The sequence below is a fragment of the Antechinus flavipes genome, chromosome 2 (genome assembly GCF_016432865.1).
Source record: "Antechinus flavipes isolate AdamAnt ecotype Samford, QLD, Australia chromosome 2, AdamAnt_v2, whole genome shotgun sequence".
NCBI lineage: Eukaryota > Metazoa > Chordata > Mammalia > Dasyuromorphia > Dasyuridae > Antechinus > Antechinus flavipes.
Genome location: NC_067399.1, coordinates 674,739,986 through 674,762,981, shown reverse-complemented (window position 1 = coordinate 674,762,981; position 22,996 = coordinate 674,739,986). Strand labels below are relative to the sequence as shown.

Below are 22,996 nucleotides of genomic sequence, written 5' to 3'. Positions count from 1 at the left end.
ATTGCTTATTTTTAGCTTGTGTAACACATTGTGTAAACACAATGGAATTATTCTGTATTTGGTATAATTATCCTGGAATGATTGGACTTCTAGTCCTATAAAAACAGGGCTATGGAAGGGGGAGTCATTTCACATCATGAGAAAAATCTGAGGTTTATTTCATTAGAGGGAACCATGGACCCTTTAATAAAGAGCCATTGGCTCAGAGTTCTGCCCCAGTGTCTTTTAATGTTGGTGGGATAATTTTAATTCCCACATCTCAATAGATGAGATTTCAGTTTATAAAAAAAAATATTTCTGCATATTGTGAATCTAGTCTGTTTGCTTGATCAATCCCTCAGGTCCAGAACTCTATCCATTGCTGCTCTCAATTGCGCCTGATGAAAACCTTCTGAAAGTGAAATGGACTTCTTGGGGAGATGGTGGATATTGGGATATCGAACAGATTGTGCTGATAATATTTTAGTGGGGAATCCTTTTGAAAATGTACTTTACAATAGAGATGTCCTGGAGTACCTTTTTCTTTTGTGATTTTCTTATTTTTGTTAAAATTTTACTTAGGAAGATAATTCTGGGGAGATAGAGAGATAGAAAAATAGACATCTGTCTCTCTCTTTATATAAAACTATCTATATGTATGTTTGTGTGTGTTTAGAATAGACTATATCCTGAAAATCATGAATGGAGTCTTATTATATTTTAATATTTATTTATTCTTAATATTCTTTCAAAGAGACAGAGTTCCTGGGTAATAGCTTGTAAACAATAAATTGACGGCCAGTGTTTTTTCCCAGTAACCAAAGATGCCCAAGGAGACTTTGGAATCACCTTCTCACAGAGAGTTTCCCTGACAAGTGAAACAAAACTCTGATTGGTAGAAATTTAATAATTGGAGAGTCTAAAAGTTTTCAGCTCTTACTGTTGAGAATCATCAATCATGAGACTTAGCAGCCTCCTGGCATTTGGGCAAGGGAAGTCATTTTTTGGCAGATCTCTCTGGTTACTTTTCTCCTTCTTGAACTGGGATGCCCTAAGCTCTAATGAAGAGGATGAAACCAGTTCCTGCTCTCAAGGAGTCCACAATCCAGTAGAGTAGGTGACATATAACAACTACGTACAAATAAGATGCAGGGATCCTCAAACGTTTTAAATAGGGGGCCAGTTCACTGTCCCTCAGACTGTTGGAGGGCCAGACTATAGTAAAAACAAAAACTATGTTTTGTGAGCTTTTAAATAAAGAAACTTCATAGCCCTGGGTGAGGGGGATAAACATCCTCAGCTGCCGCATCTGGCCCACAGGCCGTAGTTTGAGGACACCTGACAGGAAAAACTGAGGCAGTCTCAGAGAGAAGGTTCTTGCATGAAGGTGAATCAGGAAAAAAAATCTTTCTGAAAGTAGGATGTTAGCAGGGACTTGAAGGCAGCCAAAGGATGTTGGGAGATAGAGATGAAGAAGGGGAGTGGTCTAAGTATGGGAGAGAGCTTGGGCAAATATCCAAACAGGGGTTTGGGATTCTATTTACATTCTAAACAGAAATTAGATTATCTGGTTGGGTAGGTCCCACCCAGGTCCCAGCCCAAACCCAACCTAATTAATGAGATTATGCCTTGGAGGCTAGGAGTAATCTCACAGCTCAGCTATGCCTTTTAGAGATTGATTTGACCTTTTCAGGAACTAGGTTTTAACAGAAATAAGAGGAAAGAGTGGGCCACAAATTAATAATTAATTACTAATATAATAGTATAAAAATTAACTTCTGTCAAAAAGTGAAGTGCTTAGCAAACCTTAAAGTGTTGTTTTTTTTTAATGAATTATTTATTTTGGAATTCAGCCTGCAGAGGAAGTTGGATCATAAAGCTGATAAGCTTCTTCCCTGAGCTTCCATCAAATAAATCAATTGTTCGAGACTCATAAGGAGTGAAACCTGAAAAATCAAGGTCTGGCTATTCCCCACCATGATAAAATCACAATGAAGGCATCATATTGCCTTGATGGGCATGAGATGGTGGAAGTGGTAGTGAGCATGGAGAACTATACAATGGATAGAGGAAGTTTTGTTATTGTCATGATCCTATTTGGAATTTTCTTGGCAAAGATAGTGAATTTGTTTGCTAATTCTTCTACAACTCATTTTATAGATAAGAAAGCTCAGGCAAAAGAAGTTAGGATAGATTCATACTCAGGTGTTCCTAATTCTAGGCCTGGTACTCTATTCCATATATGCACTGCACTGCCTAGTTCAAATCCTTCCTCAGCCACTTGTGATTTTGCTAAGTCATCGGGATCAGTTTTCTCATTGTCAAAATAGTGCACTATTATTATTCCATCTTCCAGGCTTGTCAGGATCAAATGCGATGTTGTATGGAAAATGCAATGTAAATAAAAAGAAATCTCAAGTCATTTTTACTCACTCTCCAACCACAATCAATGTTGCATGAATTTGCATGAATTTTCATTAATCACAACAGTATAGAGCTATCTTTGAAAGGAAAGCAACATATTTATTCATGAGCTAAGTGGTATGTTAAGTTTAGGCTTAGGGTCAGGAAGGTTAAGATTAGGGTTAGGGTTAGAGTTGGAGGGTTATGTAAAGAAGGTTTGATTACTTATTGCAGACTGAATACTCCTTCTTACAGTCAGTCCATGTTATGAAAGTTGCCATGTTATGGAAGGCTTTACAAGTCCAACAGAGGGTTTATATTTGATCCTGGAGATAGTGAGGAGACAGTAGTGTTGATTGAAGAGGGGTGTGATGTGGTCAACTTTGCATTTTGGAAAGATCAATTGAAAGCAGTTTGGATGATGATTTAGAGTGGAGAGTGATTTCTGGCAAGAAGACCAATCAGTAGGCTCCTATTATACTCCAGGAATGATGTGACAAGAGCTTAGACCAGGATGGTGGTAATGTATACAGAGAGGGGAGGGTATATTTAAGAGGTACTATGAAGATAGATGTAAGACTGGCAGTCAGGAGAGCAGCTAGTGATGGGCAAATAAACCTGAATACCCTCTGCCTAGAGATCTCCAAATGAAATAGTATAGAGGGAGAGAAGAGGGCAAAGGAGAGAGTCTTGGGATACATTCATAATTATTAGGTAAAAAGATCTAGCAAGAAACTGAGAAGGGTTGTCAAATAGAAGAGAGGTGTGTGTGTAGAGGGGCATTTGTTAAGCATCTTTTATGTGCTAGGCACTTTTTTACAATTTTTTTAAATTTTACAAATATGATCTCATTTGATGCTCACAACAATGCTGGGTGATAAGTATTATTATTGTCCCCATTTTACAGATGAAAAAATGGAAGACACAGAGATTAAGCCCAGAACCTTTCCTTGGCCACTTCTTCATATGAAAGAGATATGAAGGAGGAGATGGGGGGGAAGGTATCTCAGTGATGGGAGATGAGGAGCAAGGAAGAAAAGGGAGCTCTTGGTGACTAGCCTCAATCTTTTTAGTGACGATTGTGTCTGGTTCTCAGCTTAGAGAGTGAAGTTGCGGAGTCCTGAAGGGTTGGAGAAAGAAAGAAAAGATTACAAGAAAAGGTTTACTCTCAGTGAGTCAATTAGGAAGGTATGAAAGACTTGTCCTTGCCAGATTGAGAGACTAGTTGAGGTTATATGATATATATTTATAGTGATCCACTCAGCATGGCCTACTGGTTTTCTCCATCTTCCTTCAGCAGCATGTGGGAAGGACTAAAAACAGTGGCTGATGGGGGTTATCCAGGGTTGTGACTTGGGAAGACAAGATCAATAAAAGAAGAAAAGGGGGAAGACATTCAAGAGAAGAGGACGGAGTAGGGTCAAATTGCTTCATCAAGAAGAGAGAGAAAGTGTAGCCAGTGTAAGGGTGATCGACTGGTTTAAAAAAAATTGAAGGATAGAGAAATTTGAAGTCATGATGAAAATGAAGAGTATATCTTAGGTTTATAAGACAAAGGGAAAATTAGGAACAGTGTAGACTGTGATCAGGTAAAGAGATATGTTCATGAACATGGAAATAATACATTTGTGGGTGATAGTGAGAAAAATGTTGTGGACATCTCTTGAGTAGTCAAGATGGGGTGGAGTGAAGGAATAGGTTATGGGATATGAGTAAATTGAGGAATTGAGAAATTAGGGTGTTTGAGGAAGTTTCGATTTCTATGTCAAGTTCTTTAGTATGAAGGTAAGTATTAGGGAGGAGTGAAAGACTATGAACCTGCCATTGAACTCATTGATTAAGGAAGCAAGCAAGAAAAGAAGGAAGGATGGAAGGGGAGGAGGGAAAAAGGAAAGGAAGAATGGAAAGAAAAGGAGGGGAAGGAGGGAGGGAGGAAAGGGGAGTGATAAGGAGAAAAGAAAAAAAGAAAAGCAGGAAGGAATGAAAGAAAGAAGGAAAGAAGGAAGAAAGGAAAGAAGAAAAGAAAGAAGGGAGGGAAGAAAGGAAAAAGGAAAGAAAGAAGAGAGGAAGAGAGAAAGGAAGAATAATGCCAGAGATATCTGTTGAACACAAACACCATAATCTTGGTTGAGTGATAGATAGAGATTGTCTGAACTTCAAAGGAAGAGAAGTAAATTTGTGGTGGTGACAGAGAGAGCATCTGGAAGTGACCATGGAGAGTAAGGCATATTCATGAATGGTGTTGCAGCCAGTACAGGCAAGATGGCCTGGGAGGAAGTATCATCAGGAGAGAGCCAGCCCTCAGTGTGAAAAGATGGAGAAGGTGGGAAACTCTTTGTGCCTTTGCATTGGCTCCTCTCCCCAAGCCTACATTGCACTTCTTCCTCACCTTTGCCATTGAGTATGCTCACTTGCTTTGAACACACAGCTCTAGTACCACTATACAAATATGGACACTGAGGCAGCCGAATAATGGATCTGGTCAGAGTACAAACAAGCTCAAATCCTATTTCCGATTCTTACTCTCGACTCTTTTGCCTCATTTTCCTCATTTGTAAAATGAGAGGGCTCTATCAAATGACCTTTGGTGTCTCCTCCACCTCTAGAATGAGAATCTGATGATTCTGCATACATGTTGCCTCCCCTAATAGAATATAAGTTTTTCATCGTCATTTGCACAGAGTAACCTCTTAATCTTTATTGATCCAATAGTCTTGGGATGTAAAGTGCCATCCACATTCAGAGAGAGAACTATGGAAACTGATTATGGATCAAAACATAGTATTTTTATCTTTTTGGTGTTGGTGGTTGTTTGCTTGTTTTATTTCCCTTTTTTATGTGTGCATTTCCCCTTTTTGATCTGATATTTTTGCAGTGTGACAAATATCGAAATCTGTTTAGAAGAATTATACGTATTTAACATACATCAGATTGCTTGCTGTCTTGTGGAAGGAGAAGGGAAGAGAGAGAAAAACTTGGAATACAAAGTTTTGCAAAGGTGAATATTGAAAACTATCTTAGCATATATTTGGAAAAATAAAATACTATTAAATTTGAAAAAATAAATATTGATTGAGGGGGTGTTGATTTCTTCTTTCTCCCATCTCAACTCCAGTACCATAGGTACAAGCAAAGCTGCTTTACGGTTATATAGGTAATTAATATTATAGAAACATTAATTCAAATTACACTTCTCAATGCACGCAATCAAACTATTAGTCACAGTGTAAAAAAAAAAATGAATTTTAGAGGTTCCAATAGGCTTCTTTCCAACTGGTTCCCTCTCCACCCAGCTAGAGACTGTACATTTCCAGCCAGGGTGATTGGTACAGCTCCAAAAGCTTCATCAACCAGTTGCCACCGCCTTCTAGTCAGCATGAATTTGCTTCTTAAGTTTAAAGTGTGAGAAATGCAAGAAGCAGCTCTGATCATGACATAGGAACAAACTGATGTCTGGGGTCTCAGGTAAGTTTTTGTACATAATTAAAGTAATTATAATTTGGTTGACAATTTGTTTTAAAACTACTGATAAAATTTTGATAGTATTTTTCTTGGATGATTTGTCTCTTATAGATGCTAATAAATAAATGGTGATTAACGTATTGTACTATAAATATCTCATTATTGAGAAAAAAAATTTTTAAAAAGACTTGCTCAAAACAATTACAAATTGAAGTCTTAAAACAAAATGGAATTAATTATATATGTCGTTATTTTATTATTAAATATCATCAAATTATTTTATCTTATTATCATGAAATCATCAATTATACTGAACTAACAAATCCTTTTATTTTATTAAGATTTAGAAACATTATTCTCACTTCAGTCTTTATGTTTGCAGAAATCCATTCCCTCTTATGTGAAAACCATGATCAAGTTTATGAATTTCTGGCCAAGGTTGATTTACCAAGAGTATTAAGACAGCAGCTTTTCAGGATGATTTTGACTTGGGGAAACTGTAAAAAGCTGCTGTAAAGCTATTTCTTTTCCCAGAGCTGTTGAATATCCTGATTTCTCTTGTTCTGATTTGAAGTTTGGTACAGATGAACAACTTGACTTTAAGCCCTGTCCTATCAAGTCCCAAATTTGACTTTGGGTCATTGACGCTCAATTTAGGGAATCAGTTTATTACCAATACAGAGACAATAGATAAAACAAGCTATCAGACAGGAAACATTGGGAATAACATTTTTTTGGTAAGTTCAGTTGATATTTTGATTTTAAGTTGCAAACATTTCCAGATTGCCCTCACTCTATTAGTTTACTTGTAATACAATAAAACAATTAAGCAAAACTAACAATAGTGACTTCATCTAAAAGTACATGAAGAATGCTTCCCCTACTCTTATCCCCACACCAAACTCAATATTTTAAAGTTTTTGTTTTAATTAATAGAAATCTATTTTCTCTCCCTCCCACACCACACGCTACTGAAAAAGAAAGAAAAGAAAAAGAAATTCCTCTTTTACAAATCTGCCAAGTCAGGAGAAACAAATGTCCTCATTGACTATATACAAAGATATTTGTTTCATTCGTTCCCCAATCCATCACCTCTGTCAGGAGGTGGAGAACAAGTTTCATCATCAGACTGCTGGAATCAGGGATGTTCATTGTATTGGTCATGGTTTGTACAACTTTCAGTGTGGTTTGTCTCTACAATATGTTTGTTATTGTAGAATTGTGGAATAATTTTTTTTTAATTTGAAATTAGCTCTATCTGGGGACCAAGAGATATCTCACTGCCCTAGGGATCCTGAAGAAATAAAGCTGTGTCTGGACAAGCTCCCTATCTTGCCCTGTTTCTGCTTTCTCACTACATGTGCCAGATTGTATATGCCAGGAAATCTCTACTTACACAACCCCTAACCTCTCTCTGTATCTCCAATTTCACATCTCTGACAGCCTACTGGGCCAGTAGAATCAGGTGTATTATAAACACCCTAAATTCAACATTGTGAGTCCCCAGCTGAAATCTTTGTCTTTCCTACAAATCTCTCCACCAACCTTTCCTGTTACTGGAAAGGGCACCATCATCTTCCCAGTCCCTCAAGCTCACAAATTAGGAATCATTCTGGACACTGGACTCTGCCACCCTACCCTCTCCCAACCCCATCCCAATCTGTTGTCAAAGCTTTCCAATTTCATCTCAGCAACAGAAATAGAATTTTCTCTCTTCCAACACAGGACTGCTACCCTGGTGCACACCTCATGTCTTAACTATTGCAATAGCCTTAATGGGATGGGGTGAGGGTGGGAGTGCTGGTTCTTCCAGTCTCCCCTCACCGATTCAGCTACCTAAGTGACTTTCCTAAATCATATCACCTACTCCATCCTCCCCTCCCCCTAATAAACTTACTGTTCGCTGCTCAGTAAGACAACATTGTCACTGATCACCTCCAGGATCAATGTCAAAACTCTCTGACAGCCAAAGCCCTACATAACCTGGCCCCTTCACTACTTTTCCAGACACCTTAACCTCTCCCTCTACTCCATCATCATTATTCACTGGGTGGCCCAAAAACAGTGGATTCTTTTCTGTTTTTTTACAGCAGACTCTCCTCCTGTCTCTGGCCATTAGCATTGTCCATTATTTCTATTCTTGGATAGTCTTCCTCACTCAGCTCTGCCCCCTGACTTCCCAAGCTTTCTTTAAAGTCCAATAATATCCTACCTTCTGCAAGAAGCTTTTTCCAGTCGTTTTTGGGGGTTATGATTTTTTTTCCCTAATTGCATGTAAAAACAATTAACTTTTTTTTTAATTTTGAATTCTATATTCTTCTGCCCTCCTCTCCCCCATCATGAATTCTACTGCTTTCCCTTTGTTGAAAATTTCCAATTAAGCCTGCATGTAGCTTCTTTTCCTACATTCTTCCCAATTATACCGGGAGATCTTTGAAAACAGGCTTGTTGACTGTTTTTGAGTTCTGGCATATAGTAGGTACTTGATAAATGTTTGTTCACTTTACATGGAATAAACAACATGGCTCATACATAAATATGTTGCTTTCTTTTTAAAGTCATATCTATGCTGTGATTGATACAATATAAATTCATGTGACATGGATTATGGTGGGGAGTAAAGGAAGGTGACTTGAAATTCTTATTACAGCTAAAATTTATGTAGCATTTTACATGCAACATCTCATTTGATCCTCATAACTATTTATTTTCTCCATACCCTCAGTGCTAGTACAGGATTGGTACACAGTAATTGTTTAAAAAGTGTCTATTTTTTATTTATTTAATATTTTATTTTTCATTAGTTACATGTAAAACATTTTTAATTTGTTTTCAAAGCTTTAAGTTCTAGATTCTCTCCTTTCTTTTTTCCTCCCTTCATTAAGAAGTCACATGTGAAGTTATTCAAAACCTTTCCATAAAAATCATGTTGTGAAAGAAAACATAAATTTCCATTCCCCCCCCCCAAAGATACTTAAAGACAACTAAAATTTTAAAGATATATTTCAGTCTGTACTCAGACAAAATGAGTTCTTTCTCTGGGTACAGATAGCATTTTTCATTATAAGTCCTTCAGAATTGTTTTAGATCAATGTATTGCTGGGAACAACAAAATCATCCACCACTGATCATTTTAAAATGTTGCTGTTACTTTGTACACAATACATTTCACTTTGCATGAGTTTATGGAAGTGTTTTCAAGTTTTTCTGAAAGCATCCTGCTTATCATTTTCTTTTAATATTTCTCTTGAGTCTTGTATTTGAAAGAAAAATGTTCCATTCAACTCTGCTCTTTTCATCACAAATGCTTGAAAGTCCCTTATTTCATCAAATAGCCCCTTTTTCCCCTGAAGGATTATACTCTGTTTTATTGGACAGGTGATTCCTAGTTGTAATCCTACCTTCATTGTTTTCCAGAGTATCATATTCCATGCCCTCTAATCCTTTTAAAAGCTTATAAATCTTGTGTTATACTGACTGTGGCTCCACTATAATTGAATTATTTCTCTTTGAATGCTTAGAATATTTTCTCCTTGACCTAGCATTTTTGGAATTTGTCTACAACATTTCTGGGAGTTTTCATTTTGAGATCTCTTTTAGGAGGTGACCTGTGGATCTTTTCAATGTCTATTTTACCATATAGTTCTAGAATATCAGGAGAGTTTTCCTTGGTAATTTCTTGAAAGATGATGGCTAGATTCTTTTTTTTTTCTTTTATCATGACTGTTAGATAATCCAATAATTTTAAATATGTTTCTACTGGGTGTGTTTTCCTAGTCAGTTGTTTTTCCAATGAGATATTTTACATTGTTTTCATTTTTTTTAAATTATTTTTTTGGTTTTATTTGTTTTTTTAATTTCTCATCATTACTAGTTTCTATTTTCTTAATTTTAATTTTTAAGAAATTATATTCCCAGCAACCTTTTGTAGGTCCTTCTCCATTTAACTAATTTTGCTTTTTAAAGCATTTTTCTTCTTTTTGTCTTTTTGTATTTCCTTTTGCCCTACTCTCATTTCTCTTCCCAAATTTCCTAACTTGATTTTCAAAATCCCTTTTGAATTTTCTTCTTATTTTTCTTGGAGTCTTTAGATATAGAAACTTTGATTTCAATATCTTCTTCTGAATGTGTGTTTTGATCTTCTTTATCATCACAGTAACTTTCTGTGATCAGAATATTTTCCCAGCCTGCTACTTGACATTAACTATTTGTTTAAGTAGGGTTCTATTTCTAGGATGGAGGATGCTATGTTCCAAGCTTCAGGGGTTTTGTGCAGCTATTTTCAAAACTTCTATGAGCTGCAAGTTTTCAGTTCTTCCAAGGTGGTATGATCAAAGAAGAAGTGTTTTTTACTACTCTCTTAGTCTATTCTCTGGTCTATGAATGACAACAAGTATTCTTTTCTAGCCTGAAATCATGAGGAGGGTCCCTGCTCCACTGTGGCTATAAATTCTAGTGTACTAGCACTCCTCCTCATCCTGGGACTGTGAGAAAGGACTGTGACCTAGATCTGAGTGTGGACAAAATAACAGAATGCTGAATCAGTGCTAGCAAAGAGATCTTAGAAATCTCCTTCCAACAAACTATTTGACAACCTTACCATCTATGTGCTGAGACATCCAAAAGAACTACTTCTGATTCAGAGTCTCCCAAAGCCTGTTCCTACTTTGCTGGGGCCAGAGTTGTATTGGTGCAGCCTTTACTGGACTATATTCCATTCTCACCCTAGTGAAACTAACCTTTCTTGTCAACCTTGCAAGCCTTCATTGGCATCTATGGACTGAGAGGTCTAGAAACCATCACTGCTGTCACTGATTGTTTTCTTGAAGCTTGCTCCTGGTTTGCTGGGCACTGGGGTGAGCTGACATAGGCTGCTCTGGACTCTGCTCCACTCTCACCATGGTGCAACAGACTTTTCCTGTTGACCTTCGAAGTTGTCTTGAGCTGAAAAATTGCTTCATATATCTTTTTGCATGATCTGATGCCCTAGAATTTGTCTAGACTCGGGTCCTCAAACTTTTTAAATAGAGGGCCAGTTCACTGTCCCTCAGACTGTTGGAGGGCAGACTACAGTAAAAAAACAAAAAGTTTGTTTTGTGGGCCTTGAAATAAAGAAACTTCATAGCCCTAGGTGAGGGGGATAAACATCCTCAACTGCTGCATCTGGCCTGCGGGCCCTAGTTTGAGGACCCCTGGGAGTCATTATTTCAAGGTATTTGGAGGGGTTTGGGGGAAAGCTTGGGCAAGTTCCTGCCTTTACTGTGCTATTTTAGCTCCACCTCTTAGAAGTGTTTATTAACTGAATAACTCTGATTCACTGTGTGCAGTAGAGATTAGGATTTTTTTTTTCAACTAGGCAAAAGAAGCCATTCTCTGTTTCTTTTTTTCCTGAGGCAATTGGGGTTAAGTGATTTGCCCAGGGTTACACAGCTAGGAAGTGTTGTGTCTGAGACCAGATTTGACTTCAAGGCTGGTGCTCTACCCATGGCACTACCTAGCTGCTCCTCTGTTTCATTTCTTACCCAGCCTTAATCACCTCTAGGTCCTTGCCTCAGTCAGACAGAGACTTGTTAAAGCCCTAGGCTTAAAAAGGCCAAATTCTCCTCCCCCACTCTCCTCCCCCCCCCCCCCAATCTCTAGTCTTGCTAATCCATCTCTTACTTTTGGATCCAGATGGCTTTGGAGGAGAAAGTGAGACCTTGCACAACCCTCCCTCCCTCAAATGCAATTCACTTGCAAATCATGGACTCACCTCCCTGATGTCATGGTCCACTGAGAACAAAGGACAAACAAGAACAAGTAAGGACTGCATTTTGCTCCCACTTCCATGATTAAGATCAGATCATTCAATCATGATTGAACAATCTAAAAGGAGAAGCAGTAGGGCACATGGCTGGAAAATAACCATCAGTGTCAGGAAGACCTGGGTTCAGGTTCCAATTCTAACATACGCTATCATCCTGGGCAGGCTGCTTTTCTATCTAATGCTTTAGGCAACTCACGGTAATTTGCAGAGAAGGTGTCAACATGAATTGGTTATGGCAGCTTATTCACTGGGAGAATCCCATGCCAGAGGCTTGTCTGCATGCAGCTTTCAGGAAGCATTGATAGGATCTCTGGAATCTTGCCCACCCTTCTCCACAGCAGATTGTAATCCCTGCCTTGAGGGAATCAGAGGAAGGGCCATAAATTTCAGTGTCCTCTTCTTCAGTCTCAGAGAGGATCCCAGACCCAAAGTTCCCCAGTCTGTGTCACCCCACTACTACCCTGCCTATTGCTGGGCCGGGGCAGGGATGGTGATGGTTTGGTACAAAACCTATTTCTCTGCCCGTTAGCTTACTCCTTTTCACCAGACATTGGCTACACAAAAGCATAACACAAATAGAAAATACTGAATAACCCCACTCTGTCCAAGCAAACAGAAGCAGATGTTCTACATGCTGGAAAATACCAAAAAATATGGAGGAGTAAATGAAGATTTCGGCTTTACCAAGAAAAGCCTGGAGAAGCTCCCTGAAATCTTTAGGGTGGCCACATGGAATCAGGGGCATGTGGAAGCAGTTAGGTGGTGGTGCTGAACTGAGATCAGGAATACATGAATTGAAATTCATCTTTAGCCTCAGATACTCATTAGCTTTGTACCCATGGGTCTGAAAATTCAGTAAGTCAGAGTGCTGTCTGCCTCAGTTTCCTCATATGTAAAGTAAGGCAAATAGTAGCACCTACCTACCATCCAGGGTACCATCAGGAACCAACTAGGAAGTTAGGGAATCTTCTGGATGAGAAGACCACAGCCTCAGTGTTGCGGTGGCTTCTAAGAGGCCCTTCATTACCTTATTCCATGACAAGTCTTCAGTTTTAACTTTGATCAGATTTTGTCACATACAAGAAATGAGAACCATCAAAGAACAAGAGGGCAGCCATCCCTGTGGGTCTCTTCCTATCTTCCCTCAGAATATTTGGTGAAGAAGAGTTGGAGCAGGGTTTCTGTGAGGATAAAATGAAATAATATTTGTAAAGTGATTTGAATAAATTAGCATTCTATATAAAAGCTAGTCATTTTTCTTGATTAAAGCTTTTTCTTTTCTTTTTCTTTTTTATTATTATTTTTATTATAATATTTACATATTATTTACTATAATATTTACAAAACATATGCATGGGTAGTTTTTCAACACTGACCCTTGCAAAACCTTGTGTTCCAACTTTTCCCCTCCTTTCCTCACCCGGTAGCCCAATATATGTTAAATAGATTAAAGTATATGTTAAATACAATGTATGTATACATATTTATACATATACATATACATTTATACAAGTATACAGTTACCTGTTAAAAAAAACCTGAGAAGGAAAACAAAAATGCAAAAGTGAACTGATGCTAAGTGAAATGAGCAGAACCAGGAGATCATTATATACCTCAACAACGATATTGTTTGAGAATGTATTCTGATGGAAGTGGATCTCTTCAATAAAGAGAGCTAATTCAGTTTCAATTGATCAAGGATGGACAGAAGCAGCTACATCCAAAGAAAGAACACTGGGAAATGAATATAAACTGCTTGCATTTTTGTTTTTCTTCCCAGGTTATTTTTACCTTCTGAATCCAATTGTCCCTGTGCAACAAGAGAACTGTTCGGTTCTGCACACCTATATTGTATCTAGGATATACTGTAATCTATTTAACATGTAAAGGACTGCTTGCCATCTGAGGGAGAGGGTGGAGGGAGAGAGGGGAAAAATTGGAACAGAAATGAGTGCAAGGGATAATGCTGTAAAAAATTACCCTGGCATGGGTTCTGTCAATAAAAAGTTATTTTTTAAAAAATGCAAAAGCTTTTTATTTTTAAGACATATGCATAGATAATTTTCAACATTCACCTTTGCAAAACCTTGTGTTCCAATTTTTTTTCTTCCTCCCACCCCTTTCCTTAAATAGCAAGTAATCCAATATATGTTAAACATGCACAATTCTTTTATACATATTTCCACAATTATCTTGCTTCACAAGAAAAATTGGATCAAAAAGGGGGAAAAAATGAGAAAGAAAACAAAATGCAAACAAACAACAAAAAGAGTGAGAATGCTATATTGTGGTCCACACTCAATTCCCACAGTACTCTGTCTGGATCTTTCTGTCACAAGACTATTGGAACTTATGCTGGTCATTATTGCTGTTGAATATGGCTCAAAAGATCAGATATGACCAAGTTGCCACAAAATATAAATGCCAAAAGAGGGGCTTAAATTTGATCCTAGGGGGAATTAGATACCTGCTGGAATGAGTTAGATATGGAGGATCACTTCACTAGGAGAAAGGGTCAAGTGATGGAGTCAAACTGAAAAATGGCTCCCATCTGGCCATGTTTTAAAAGGAGAGGAAAGACGATCTCTCCTATCTCTTGTCCCACTTGTGGACACTGTAGGGGAGAAGGGTAAGAGATGTGAAGACAAGATCTACTAGAGATATTGTGTTTGTGAAACCAACAAAATGGAGCAACTGATTGGGCAAGTGACTTGGCCAGGGTTATACAGCCAGAATCTGTGAAAGAGCAGCTGTAAATCCAGATCTTCCCAACCCTGACCTACCTCTGTGTTTACACCACCACTTATCTCTATCCATTGCACCCTGATGGCTCACCAGATTAAATTAAACTGTAATAACAATAGCTTGTATGAACATAGTGGGAAAAAAAAAAAACACTTTCTCTACAACAGTAGCACAAGGATTTTTTTCAGTCATTTCAGCTGTGCCTGACTTTCCATGACATAATTTAGGGTTTTCTTGCCAGAGCTATTGGTGTAGTTTGCTATTTCCTTCTCCAGTTTATTTGACAGATGGGAAAAACTGAAGCAAACAAGATTAAATGACTTGCCTAAAGTCACATAGCTACTAAGTGTCTTGAGGTCAGATATGAACTCAGGAAGATGAGTTTTCCTGATTCAAAGCCCAGTGCTCTATTTATTGTATCATCATTCCTATTTCACAAGTGAGTAAACTGAGGCATCCAAAGAGGTGGCTTAATGTGCCCATGTTCACCCCCCCCGGGGGGGGGGGGAGTGTGTAAGTTCCAGAGCTGAGATAAAAACCTAACTCTGCTGCTCCAACTCTTCTTTACCAAATACTCTGAGGGAAGTTAGGAAGAGACCCACAGGGATGGCTGCTCTCTTGTTCTTTGATGGTTCTCATTTCTTGTATGTGACAAAATCTGATCAAGGTTAAAACTGAGGACTTGTCATGGAATAAGGGAATGAAGGGCCTCTTAGAAGCCACCCCAAACACTGAGGTTGTGGTCTTCTCATCCAGAAGATTCCCTAACTTCCTAGTTGGTTCCTGATTGTCCTTTGTAGTCAATGACACTATTCAGAGTATAGTCTGGGCATGTGGTATGGTTACCTTCTCCTTTGTGCATTTAAAAAAAAGATGAAGTTGGCAATGAAGTACCCTTAGGGCTGTCGAAACCATGAGTCAGTAAAAGCTGGTTGGGAAACATCTGGGGCTGCACCACCTTCTATGGGATGGGCAGAAGGTCCTGCCAAGTCACTCACCTCCTGGCAGCTGACTTCTTCCAAGATGTCATAGGGCCCCATCTACAGAGCCTACTGAGGGACCTCTTGGAATACTCAGTAATTGGTGGTTGTCACCACAGGGCATTTATTGATCCATTCCTCTAAGTGTTCTAGTAAGCTAGGGAGGACCCAAATATGTATGGTTGCTTAACAGACATCATGTCTGAATTCCAGCCAGCTGGATGGTGACTCTCACCATCCCATTGGCCACTCCCCAAAGGAGGAAATGGAGTGTGGGCTTGCCCTGAATGCTTATTTTGTCCAATCCCTCTCCTCTAGCAGAAAGCTGTCAGTGCACCCGTAGAGTGGACTTTGATATCTGAACCTCAGCAAGACTGGCTAGTGGGGACCTATCCTGAGCAAAACTGGCTCCAGCTGTGCTTGTAAGAAGGCATTTTTCTATCTAGAAGTTCATAAGATTATTTGGGATTTATCTGAAAAGGGATGTTCTTTTTTTATTATTATTATTTTCAAAAAAGGCTTTTAATAATAACTTTTTTTAAGTCCATAAATATTCATTTCAGAATTGCCTATTGACAAGGATAGCTCATGGCAGGATCAGGTGTTAGCCCATGGGCTCATCTGTTCATAACCTAGGGGCAGCTGGGCCTGGGAAGTGAGAGGCCAGTGAGGTCCCTTCTCAGAGACTGCTCCATGCTATTCTTCTCTTCTGCTTCTTTAAGGTGTGTTGTTGGCAAGGTGGAGGGTGGAGAGGTGCCTGCCCAAAGACTGCTCTATTTCCACTAGAAATTCAGCACCTCGCTGACAAGTGGTGTGTGACATGAGCAAGGATGTGACAGAATGGGGCCATATGGGAAGAATTATATCTGAGAGAGGATAATGAGTGACAGAAAGCTTTCCCCCCAGGGAAGCATTGCTTGTTCTTTTGTCTTGAGATGCATCGAATCTGATTTGTCAATATTTTCTTTATCCCATTTAGTGTGTGTGTGTATGTGTGTGCGCGTGAGCGTGTGTGCGCACATGGGCACTCATATGTAGGTCAGGATGGTTCAGTACAAAGGAAATTTGGCCTTGAGGCAGAAGACCTGGGTTCAAATTCCAAATCTGATATTTATTACCCATGTGACCTCATAGAGGTCATTTGCCATTTCTAGGATTCCTATAAAATGATGTCGTTAGAGTAAATGGCCTCTGGAGAAACAATTCATTCCATGATTCTAGAATCTCACAGACCCTTTCAAAAGAAATGCAAAATGTGGAAAGATAGAATGAAGGGACACTGGGGGATAGGGGTTCTTTGTTCAAGATACTTGCATCATATATTAACTCTCAATTGTTTTTGAGGAAATTGTCTTTCCAATGGAAGACAAAATTTTAGAATTTTAGAAATAAAATAAATGACATTTTAAATATCTTTTAAAATTTAATATGTATTTTATTTAAATTGAAGTTTTATTACATATATGTTTAATGTATATAAATTATGTTTATATGTTTATTTACACATTTTGTTTAAAATTTAAATACATTTAAAAATTCTTCCTTGCATGTACAAACTTTAAAACATGCACTATCGTATATATCGTACTCCAAGTTTATGTATGTGTGTAAATGTATATTTGTGTGTGTGGGTGTGTGTGTGTGTGGCTGTGTGTGTGTGTGTGTGTGTGTGTAAAGAGCACTGAATCTGGGACTGAAACACTTGGGTTTGAATTCTCTCCTTCTATCCAGTAGCTTTGTGATCCTGGATGAGTCACTTTCTCTTTATAGCTCTTGGATAACAGATCTATGAAATAAGAGTACTAGACTAGAGCAGAGAACCTTCACTTGAGGTCCAGAGACCCAAGGGCACAAATAGATATTAGGAACCTGTAAACATGTCTGAAGAAAAAGTTATATCTTTTAAAAAAAAAACTTAACTTTTGATTTCCTTTGTAATCATTTGTATTCTATTTCAGGCACTTAAAATATTATTGTTATAATATAATTATAATATTAAAATATTCTAAGCTTCACTAGATTACCACATGGGGTTCATAACAAAAAAATTTAGGGATCTCTAGATTATTTCTAATGGTCCTTGCAGCTCTTAATTCTCTTAGGATCCTATAGTTTTTCAGCCATATTTGGAGTAGACCATGAATTTAAAAAAAAAAAAAACAGTTAATGCCAAACATTTCTTCTTTCATATTTGTCCTGATTTGGGACAACTCTTTTATTGAGCAATCAACTGATGATTGCTTGTTGCCAGTGGCAGACAGAAGGGAAATCAAGATGCAGTTCCAGTTTTGTGTCTGGTGCAGAAATGAGTTGGTTAACCCCCAATGTCCACTTTTCATTTTCTCTTCTATTCTGTCTCCTTATTCTTTCTTTCCTGACTTGAATCAGAGGACTAGTGGTCTTTCATTGTATCTCCAATTATTAGGATCTCCTATATTAGGACATAGTCACTTTCACTCAGTTTTAAGATGAAAATATCAGGGTAAAGAGGTTGGAATCATCAAAGTGGATAAAATAATGGTTCACTAATTTAGCTAAGTACAATTTAGGTGGAAGAGTGAATAGAGCATCAAGCCTGGATACAGGAGGGTCTGAGTTCAAATCTTGCCAGATTTACTAACTGTGTGACTCTGGGTAAGTCACATAATCCTATTTGCCTCAGTTTCCTCACCTGTATAATGATCCAGAGAAAGAAATGGCAAACCACTTTCTTCGCCAAGAACAACACAAATGGGGTCCCAAAGAGTTGGATATGACTGAAAATGATTCAATAATCAATCAACTCATAAGATTATTGTGTGAATCAAATGGGATTATACATTTAAAGTGCCTTGCAAACCTTTAAGTGTTATATAAATGCTGGTTAGAATTGTTGCTGCTGTTGTTAATCGTTATATCTCTCACCATTTTGGATTTCCTTTATCCTGCTCTTATCTTGGTGCAACCCATGGCCCACATGCAGAATTAACCCTCCCCCTCTTCAAGTCAGATCTTGCTCTCAGATGCTTGGAGATATATGGAAATTCAGCTGCTCAACCACAGCTGTTTGTTGGCATCTCAACTTGTTTCTGTTTACTCCCCATAGTTTCTCTGCTGCTGTCAATGATCGTAGGTAGAAATTAGACACAGCCAAGAATGTGGAAGCAGACGGATGACACATTCCTTGTGCATCCTGGGATCAGAAATGGGGCTTGAAGGAGACTTCAGACGCCATTGGGTCAAAACTCTTAATTTTACAGATTTTTACACTGAGGGCCAGGAAAATTAAATTACTTGCCCAAAGTTACACAGATCAAAGGCCGTAAACTTAGAGCTGGAGAAGACCTCAAAGGTCTAGAAATGATGAGCTTAGAGCTTGGAAGGAACCTTAAAGATCAACTTATCCTTTCATAGATGAGCCACAGAAACCTTGAGAAGTCAGATCTCCTGCCCAATATCACAGAGATGAGTGGTAGAACTGGGATTTGTATCCAGGTTCTTTGCTCAAATCTAAAACTTTGTGTGCAAAGCCCTCTTTTTATAGTGAAGAAAATGGAGGCCAAGAGAAAATTGAAAAGCAAAATATGAGTGCAAGTCTTCTGAGACCAGATTCAATGCTGTCTCCATTATACCATGCTGTGGCTTTAGAGATTGACTCTGAGACTGCTGCCCACCATAGAATCAATCACCACAGATCACTGAAAGAGGGAGCACAGTATTCAGAGCATGCTTCTCTATGTATCAGAAATGGAGCTTCTCTGCTTTCCATCAACTATGCCTCAAATCCCTTCGTTATTATTGATAGTGGAGATAAGGGGACTGTAGGATCCTGGACTATCTAAACAGGTACCAAAAGGGAGAGCAGAATAGAAGAGCAGAATAGAAGAGTGGAAAGGGACTTGTGAGGTAAAGCTGAAGCAGAATTTCCTCCCTAATACCCTTTACCATTGCTAAAGGACCCCAGACAGGAGAACCTTCTACCAGTGAAGGCTTTAGTAGAGTTTGTAGAATTAAATAGGAATCTATTCCTTTTTGAGAATCATTCTTATTTAATATTTTTTCCCAGTTACACTTAAAACAATTTCTTTACACATTTTTTTAAACTTCTGTGTCATGTCGTGAGAGAAATCATGTATCTCTCACTCTAATTAAAAAAAAACTCTCAAGAAAAATAAAGTCAAAGAGTAAGAAAGGAAAAGAGAGACAGAGAGGAAAAGAGAGACAGAGACAAACAGAGAGACAGAAACACATGCAGAGAGACACAGAGATAGACAGAAAATACTTCAATTTGTATTCAGATACAATTTTCATGATAAGTGCTTCAGAGTAGTCATGGATCATGGTGCTACTGAGAATAGGAAAGTCATTTAAAGCTGGCCATCCCAGAGCATTGTTTATTACTTTGTATACAGTACCTTTCACTTTGCTTGAGTTCATGGAGGACTTTACAGATTTTTCTGAAAGCATCTTGCTCATCATTTCCCACATAATAACAATATTCCATCACAATCACACGCCACAATTCATTCAGCCATTTCCTAATTTATGGACATCCCCTCAACTTAGAAAGCTCTTCTTAACATGACATTCCTAACATAGGTTTGTATGTGTTTTAATGCTTAAATGGGAGTTTTTTGTTTTTTTAATAAGAACAGATTCAAACAGATTCATTAATCCTGTTTCCAAAGTTAACTATTCTCTAGTCAAGGAAGCTAGGTCAATGATGAGTTGTTGTTGTTGTTTTTTTAATCAAATTTTATTCTTCTAATTAGATCTACTGTCTCAATCAACCACATTTATTGTTTATTATATGCCAGACACTGTACTGAACACTGGGAATACAAAGAAATGTTAAAAACAAAATAATCTCTGTTCTCAAGAAGCACAGTCTAATGGAAAACCAAGATGGAAACAATTATACAAACAAGTTAGGGAGAAGATAGATTGGATATAAGTCCAGAGGAGAGGGGAGAGAAAAGGAGGTCAGCCAAAGTTTCTTATAGAAGATAGAATCGAAGCTGAGACTTGGAAGAAGCCAAGGATCTGGAAGCAGAGATGATGAGAGAGAGTCCCCCAGACTTGGGGATGGCCAGGAGCCACTCTTGAAGTCAGGAGATGGAGTATCTTGTTTGAAGAACAGTAAGGAAGCCATGTGGAATTGTCTTCGTATATTGTCTTTATGAGAATAGCTAGATCATCCATAGTTGAATGTTATATTGTTGCTATTACTGTTCTGTTCACTTCACTTTGCATCAGTTTGTGTCTTTCTAAGTTTTTCTGAGAATATCCTACTAATCATTTCTTACAACACAATAATATTTCATCACAATCATATGCCACAATTTGTCCAGCCATTCCCAATTGAAGAGCATCTTCTCAATTTCTAATTCTTTTAGACCATGAAAAGAACTGCTAGAAATATTTTTGTAAATACAGGTCCTTTCCCTTTTTGTATCTCTTTGGGATACAGACCTAGTAAAATAGTCTGGGATCAAAGGTTATACATTTTTATAGTCCTTTGGGCATAGTTTCATGTAACTCTGCAGAATGAATGGATAGTTCACAACTCCATCAGCAGTACATTAGTATCCCAATTTCCCCACGTCCCCTTGTCATTTTCCTTTTCTGTTATATTAACAAATCTGATACGTATGAAGCAGTACCTCAAAATTGTTTCAATTTAAATTTCTTCAATCAATAGAACATTTTTCATATAATTACATATAGTTTTTATTTCTTTATAGGAAAACTGCCCATAATTTTTGGCTATTTATCAATTAAAGTATAATTTATATTCGTATAAGTTTGACCCAGTTCTCTCTATATATTTGATAAATGAGGTCTTTTTTTAGAGAACCTCATAATAAAACATTTTTTTACAATTATATTTGATAATTGTATATTTGTCTCCATCCTAATTTTTCTTGTTTATCCTTCTCTCTCTTCTTTCATCCTGTTCCTCCTCAAAAGTGTTTTACTTCTGTCCACCATCTACCACAATCTGCCCTCCTTTCTATCAGTCCTACCCTGTTCTCATCTTTCCTTTCCTTTCTCTTTCCCTGTAGGGTAAGATAGATTTTTATATTCAACTGTTATTTCCTTTTTGAGCCAATTCCAATGTATTGTCTGCTATCACCATCCCTAATGCCCTTTACCATGAAAACTCTTTTGTGTCTCTTTTATGTGAGATAATTTGTCCCATTCTAAATTTCCCTTTCCTCCTGTCTCAGTGCATCCCTTTTTCTTTTTTAACCCCTTGTTTTTATTGTTTTTAGATTTTATCCCATCATAGTCAACTTTTCCCATGCTTTCTATGTAGAATCCTCCTAATAATGAAAAAGTTCTTAAGAGTTTTAAGTATCATCTTGCCATATAGGAATCTTTTCTAGAGTTTTGTAATTCAAAATCTTTGTTGTTGCTATTTAGCTCTGGCCTTTTCACCCAGGAATGCTTAAATTCTCTATTTCATTACATAACTATTTTTTAATTCTGAAAGACTGTACTGAATTCTTCTAGAATTTCTACAATTCTTGATTGTAAGCTTCTTTTTTTTGCTCTCCAGAATATAATATTCCAAGCTTCTCAATCCTTTAATGTAGAAGCTTCTAAATCTTGTGTGATCCTGCTGTGGTTACATGATATTTGCATTGTTACTGACTGCTTACAATATTTTCTCTTTGACCTGGAAGCTCTGGAATTTTGTTGTAGTATTCCTGGGAGATTTCATTTGGGGACTTACTTAGGAGATATAAATGAAAGATTCTTTCAATTTCTATTTTTCTCTCTTGTTGTAAGATATAAGAGCAATTTTCCCAGACAATTTTTTTTGAAAGATGATGTCTAGACATTTTTTTAATCACAATCTTCAGATAGTCCAATAATTCTTAAATTATACTTCTTGATTTAATTTTCTGGGTCAATTGCTTTTTGCAATGAGCTTTTTCATATTTTCTTGAATTTTTTTTATTGTTTTGATTTTGTTTATTATTTCTTGCTGTCTCATGGAGTCGTTAGATTTTGCTTGCTCAATTCTAATTTTCATGGAATTATTTTCTTCAGTAATCTTTTGCATTTTCTTTTCCATTTGGACAATTCTGCTTTTTGAGAATTCTGCTCCTACATGAATTTTTGTATGTTGTTTTACATTTGGCCAATTCTATAGCATTACTCTCATTTCTATTTAAAATTTTCTTCTATCTTTTATTTGATTTTTTAAAAAAAATTTTTTTGGCCCTTCCAGGAATTCTTTTAATGTCTTAGACCAATTCACATTTTTCTTTGAGACTTAATCAGACCTTTACTTCAGAGAGATCACTTTGGCATCTGAGTGTAGGTGAGATTATAGAGAAAAGAGACTGTAGCCTAGAAAATCAACTAAGAGGTTATTACAATATTTCTAGTTAAGAAATGACATAGGCTTTAGCTAGCGTGATGATATGTGAGTGGAGAGAAGGGACCCTATAGGAGAAACAAAATAGAAAAAAGGGAAGAAAATTGTAATGTTCTGATTTGCTTTCTGGAGGTCTTTGGACCAGCCTTCGTCTCAGTTGAGTAATCACCATGATAATAGCCAGAGATGAAGTCCAAAAATCTTTATTATCTCCTTCACAGTCTCTCTCCTTGCATGGGGCTTTCTGGAAGC

The 22,996-nt window shown here is 37.5% G+C and overlaps 1 protein-coding gene across 1 annotated transcript in view; it reads left to right on the top strand.

Moving 5' to 3' along the window:
• The first annotated feature begins 15,709 nt into the window (after positions 1–15,709).
• Positions 15,710–22,996, top strand: part of LOC127552163 (lipase member K-like) — a 30,313-nt gene continuing 23,026 nt past the window's right edge. The window contains exon 1 of the mRNA XM_051982654.1: positions 15,710–15,797. The gene's annotated coding sequence lies outside the window, so the exon portion shown is untranslated. The remainder of the gene's footprint in view (positions 15,798–22,996) is intronic.